General features: G+C 34.7%; 1 pseudogene; it reads left to right on the forward strand.

The window, feature by feature from the left end:
- The first annotated feature begins 525 nt into the window (after positions 1–525).
- On the forward strand, positions 526–5,557 carry LOC141499001 (dimethyladenosine transferase 1, mitochondrial-like; annotated as a pseudogene).
- The last annotated feature ends 317 nt before the right edge of the window (positions 5,558–5,874 follow it).

Consider the following 5,874-nt stretch of genomic DNA (forward strand, 5'->3'; position numbering starts at 1 on the left):
CTCTCTTTGCTATCACTGAGGCTGGTCTCTGTTACTTTGCCCATACTCTGATCCAGGTAATAGGGTGGCAGTCCCAAGGCAAGGAGGAGCACTAGCACACCAGAACTCCATTGACCACAGTGGAACAGGGACACTCATTACAGTTCCAGGGCAGAAAAGAGTGTTTGTGGTCACTCATAGAGCAGAGCACAGGCCAGAAGAATAGTAAACACATCTTTCCTTAAAGCATACCATCTTGCAAGAACTGAAAGCTAACAGGTCTCTAGAAGTATCTCTGAAAACAGTACACAACCCTGCCTTGGGACGGTGCACCTTCTACTCTGGAAGCAAAATCCTACTTTAACAAAGAGTTAAAAGTCAAGAAATAGACTGGAAAAATGTACAAACAACAGAAAAAAAATCTGACCATAGAAAGTTACCATGATGACCAGAAAGATCAAAACATACACTCAGAAAAAGGTAAGAAAGACAAAGCTCCTCCATCAAAGAAAAGCCTCCAAGAAAAACATGAATTGATCTCAGATCATGGAAGAGTATAAAAAGGATTTTGAAAATCAGGTAAGAGAGGTTAAGGAAAAGTTTGAAAGATAAATGAGAGTGATACAAGAAAATTATGAAAAACTAGTCAACAACTTGGTAAAGAAGAAACAAAAAATGCTGAAGAAAATAATACCTTAAAAACAGAATTGGCAAAATGATAAAAGAAAGAAAGGTTTGAAAAAGCAATGAGGAGGAAAATTCCTTAAAATGCAGAATTGGTCAAATAAGAAAAGAGGCACAAAATTCCCTGAAGAAAAAATTTTGTAAAAAGTATAATTGGTCAAATGGAAAAGGAGGTACAAAAACTCACTGAAAAAAATAATTTCTTAAAAATTAGAATTGAGCAAATGGAAATGAGGGACTTTATGAGACTTCAGGAAAAAATAAAACAAGTCAAAAGAATAAAAACAATGTGAAATGTTTCATTGGAAAAACAACTAATCTGAAAATGGATACCAGAGAGATAATTTTTTTTAGTTTTTTTTCAGGGCAAATGGGGTTAAGTGGCTTGCCCAAGGCCACACAGTTGGGAAATTATTAAGTGTCTGAGGTCAGATTTGAACTTAGGTACTCCTGACTCCAGGGCCGGTGCTCTATCCCCTGTGCCACCTAGCCGCCCCACCAGAGAGATAATTTAAAAATTATTGGACTACCTGAAAGACATGATCATAAAAAGAAACTAGACATCATCTTTCAAGAAATTGTCAAGGAAAACTGGCCTAATAGCCTAGAATCAGGGAAAAAATAGAAATTGAAAGAATCTACCAATCACCTCTTGAAAGAGATCCCAAAGTAAAAACTTCCAGGAATAGTATTGTTAAATTCTAGAGCTCCCAAGTCAAGGAGAAAATTTTACAAGCATCCATAAAGAAACTGTTCAAGGGTAGTAGAATCACACTCGGCATAACACAAGATTGATTACCTTCTACATTAAAGGATAGGAGGGCTTGGAATATTATATTCCAGAGGGCAAAGAAATCAGAATTATAACCAAGCATCACCTATCCAGCAAAACTGAGTATAATCCTTCAGAGGAAAAATGATATTAAATGATTAAAATATTTTCAGGCATTATTGATGAAAAGACCAGACCTGAATAGAAAATTTGACTTTTAAATATAAGATTCAAGAAAATCATAAAAAGGACAACAAGAAGGGGAAATCATAAGGGACTTAATAAAGTTAAATTATTTATAATCCTACATGGGAAGATAATTCTGGTAACTAAGAAGAACTTTCTTATTATTAGGACAGTTAAAAAGAGCATATCCAGAAAGAGGGAACAGGTGTGAATTGAATATGAAAGGGGGCATATCTAAAAAAAATAAAATTAAAGAGTAAGAGAGGAATCTACTGGGAAAAAGGGAAAGGGAAAGATAGAATGAGGCAAATTATCTTCCATAAAAGAGGTAGTGGAGGGGAAGAAGTAAGGGGCAGTGAGTAAACCTTGCTCTTTTTTTTTTTAGGTTTTTGCAAGGCAAATGGGGTTAAGTGGCTTGCCCAAGGCCACACAGCTAGGAAATTATTAAGCATCTGAGACCAGATTTGAACCCAGGTACTCCTGACTCCAGGGCCTGTGCTTTATCCACTGCGCACCTAGCTGCCCGAGTAAACCTTACTCTAATCAGAATTGGTAACATATATACTCAATTGGGCATAGAAATCTATCTTACTCTAATGAAAACTAGGAGGAAAAGGGGATAATAGAAGGGAGGAATAATAGAAGGAAGAACAATTTAGGGGGTAGAATAGTCAGAAACAAAACTTTTGAGGAGAGACAGGATGAAAAGAGAGACTGGAATCAACAAAGTATGGGGGAGAATAGGATGAAGAGAGCAATATTAACTGTGAAAAAAAATTTAAACAAGTTTCTATAAAGGCTACTGTCTCAAACATATAACAAACTGAGTCAAATTTACATTTGTAAAAGAGCCATTCCTCAATTGAACATGATCAAAAGATACAAATAGATTCCAGATGAAATAATCAAAACTATCTATATCCAGATGAAAAAAATGCTCTCATTATTGATTGGAGAAAAGCAAATCAAATTAATTCTGAGGTACTAACTTATTTCTATTAGATTGTTTAATAGGACAGAAAAGAAAAAAAGACAAATGTTGGAGGTAATGTAGGGGCAAAAATAGACATTAATGTCCTCTTGGTGGAGCTGTGAACTGATTCAACTATTCTGTAGAACATTTTGGAAGTATGCCCTAAGGGCTAAAAAAGCATCATACTCTACTAGGTCTTTATTCCAAAAGAGATTTTAGAAAAAAAGAAAAGGTTATATATATATATATATATATATATATATATATATATATATATATATATATATATATTTGGTGGCAAAGAATTGGAAATTGAAGTGATGCCAAACAAATTATGGTATGTGATTATGATGGAATACTGTTCTGCTATAAGAAATGATGAACAAGATGCTCTCATAAAAACTGGAAAGGTTTACATGAACTAATTCAAAGTGGAATGTACTATGTACAAAGTAACAGCAAATATCTTAAGATATTTCAGCAGTACAATGATCCAAAACAACTCTGAAGAAATTGGACAAAAAATGCTATCTGAGAAAGAGCTAATGGTGTCTGAATACAGATTGAAGCAAACTTTTAAAATTTTATTTATTTTTTGTGAAGAATTTTTTGTTCTGTTTTCTTTCATGACATCATTAATATGGAAATGTTTTTCATGACTACCCATGTATAACCTATATTACCTTTTCAATGTGGGGGTGTGGGGAAGAGAAAGGGAGAGAATTTGGAAATTGAAGTTTTAAAAATGAATGTTAAAAATGTTCTTACTGGGGAAAAATAAAATACCAAATTAAAAAGCACACAATTTTTCCTTTGCTTGCTTGTAACCACAGAATAAAGTTACTTTTTGCTATTCTGATTTTTCTTTGTGGAAATTGAAAATTTTTTTCCTCTCAGTCTGCAAGATTTATTTTTTTGCTGTTGTAGTTGTGAAATTTACCCTAATGCAGCCTGGTGATTTAAATTTGAATTTTCTTTCTGTTGGTGCCCTATGGATTTTCTAATTCAACTTTATAACATGCTTTTGATGTTTTTGGACAATTTTGGGGGTATGATTGGCATATGGTAATCAGCTTTTATTTTTGACATTTTCCTGTAAGATTTAATCTTTACACTATCACTTTATATTCTATCTTCTGATTTATTATTCTTGTTCCAAAGAGTTCTCATACATTTACATTATTGTTTTTGATTATGTTCTATTATTTTTCCTTCTGTCCATATTTTTCTTTTTTTTAAGATTTTATTTATTTTGAGTTTTACAATTTTTCCCTTAATCTTACTTCCCTCCCCCCCACCCCCCACATAAGGCAGTTTGCCAGTCTTTACATTGTTTCCATGGTATACATTGATACAAATTGAATGTGATGAGAGAGAAATCATATCCTTAAGGAAGAAACATAAAATATAAGAGATAGCAAGATCAAACAATAAGATATCAGTTTTTTTTTCCCCTAAATTAAGGTTAATAGTCTTTGGTCTTTGTTCAAACTCAGCAGTTCTTTCTCTGGATACAGATGGTATTTTCCATTGCAGATAGCTCCAAATTGTCCCTGATTGTTGCACTGATGGAATGAGTGAGTACATCAAGGTTGAACATCACTCCCATGTTACTGTTAAGGTGTACAGTGTTTTTCTGGTTCTGTTCATCTCACTCAGCATCAGTTCATGCAAATCCCTCCAGGCTTCCCTGAATTCCCATCCCTCCTGGTTTCTAATAGAATAATAGTGTTCAATCTGTCTATATTTTTCCTTCCCAATTCTTTAATTTTTTTTTCAGGAAATTTACTAAGATAGAGGTTTTTTTCCTACAGTCTGTAATTTCTAGTTTGATTAGAGGGTTTCTTCCTTAAGAATTCTTTAAGAATTTAAATTTAAGATACTTCTTTTGAGGAGTATTCTGTGCTGGAAGTTCACCTCTTTCTTTTGCCCATGGTTGGAGAGATCATTGAACTTTTCAGACTCTATGACCAGAAACAGCCCAGAACTTATTCTTGGACTTGAAGCTGACAGATATAAAAGATTGGCAATCTGAGAAATGCTCATGTGTAGGAAGTAGGCTCTGGGCCAGTGGCACCACAAGATCCATTCTTCCTTTCTTTTTTTTATTTTTGGAAGGCAATGAGGTTAAGTGACTTGCCCAAGGTCACTTAGATTGTTTATTAAGTGTCTGAGGCCGTATTTGATCTCAGGTCCTCTTGTCTCCAGGATCTATTCTTTATCCACTGTGCCAACTAGTTGCCCCAAGTGGCATCACAAGATCCATTCTTAATGCTCAAGTTGCTGGTCTTCTTGTGGTTAGAAAGGACACTTGGTTTATTCCTGAGTTATGGATGCTATCTGATACAGCACCTGGAAAACTGAGACTTGTCCATGAGGATGTGCTGACATTTAGAGTGGAAAAGGCTTTTCCAGAATGCCTTGGAAGAAATTGGGAAGATGATCCTCCAAGTGTATATATTATTGGCAACCTGTCTTTCAATGTGTCTACTCCAATGAGGATTAAGTGGCTTGAACATATTTTTAAAAGAGATGGACCTTTTGTTTATGATAGAACACAGATGACCTTCCTTCAAAAGGAATTGGCTGAGAGACTGACTGCCAGTACAGGAAGTAAACAATGAAGCAGATTCTCCATCATCACCCTGTATCTCTGCAAGGTTTAGCATTTCTTTACCATTGCAGGCTGAGATGGATGTAGGAGGGGTTCATTTCACTCCCTCAAGGCAACCATAGATAAATAAGCTGTTTAAGCTTGTGGAAAAAAATTGTTCAGAGTACTTTTCAGTTCAGAAGGAAATACTGCCTTCATGGGATTGGAATCCTATTCCCATAAACTGAATGTCAAAAAACACTGAAAAAATATTAATGTGGACTGATGTGGTCCTTCCCTCTTTCATTTCAAGAACTTCTGTGATATCTATAGAAAAATGTATGATGAAAACCCAAATCTTTTTACTTAAATCAGGAATGAACTTGGGTAAAAGAAAAGCAAAAAGCTTATGAATTGCATAAATGATGACATTGATTTAGATTATAGGTAGCTGTCATTTAGACTATAATAATATGCATAACATTTAAATTCATAATGTCAAATTTCAAATTTAGGTTCCCCCCCCCAATTTACTTTCATTGGGATGGAGATACTGTATTACACAGATTATCTAAAGATTTTATGGGAACAGCTGGGGCCAGCTCTGGAGTCAGGAGGACCTAAGTTCAAATCTGATCTCAGACACTTAATAATTGCCTAGTTGTGTGACCTTGAGCAAGTTATTTA

Source organism: Macrotis lagotis, chromosome X, assembly GCF_037893015.1.
Source record: "Macrotis lagotis isolate mMagLag1 chromosome X, bilby.v1.9.chrom.fasta, whole genome shotgun sequence".
In the NCBI taxonomy this organism is placed as follows: domain Eukaryota; kingdom Metazoa; phylum Chordata; class Mammalia; order Peramelemorphia; family Peramelidae; genus Macrotis; species Macrotis lagotis.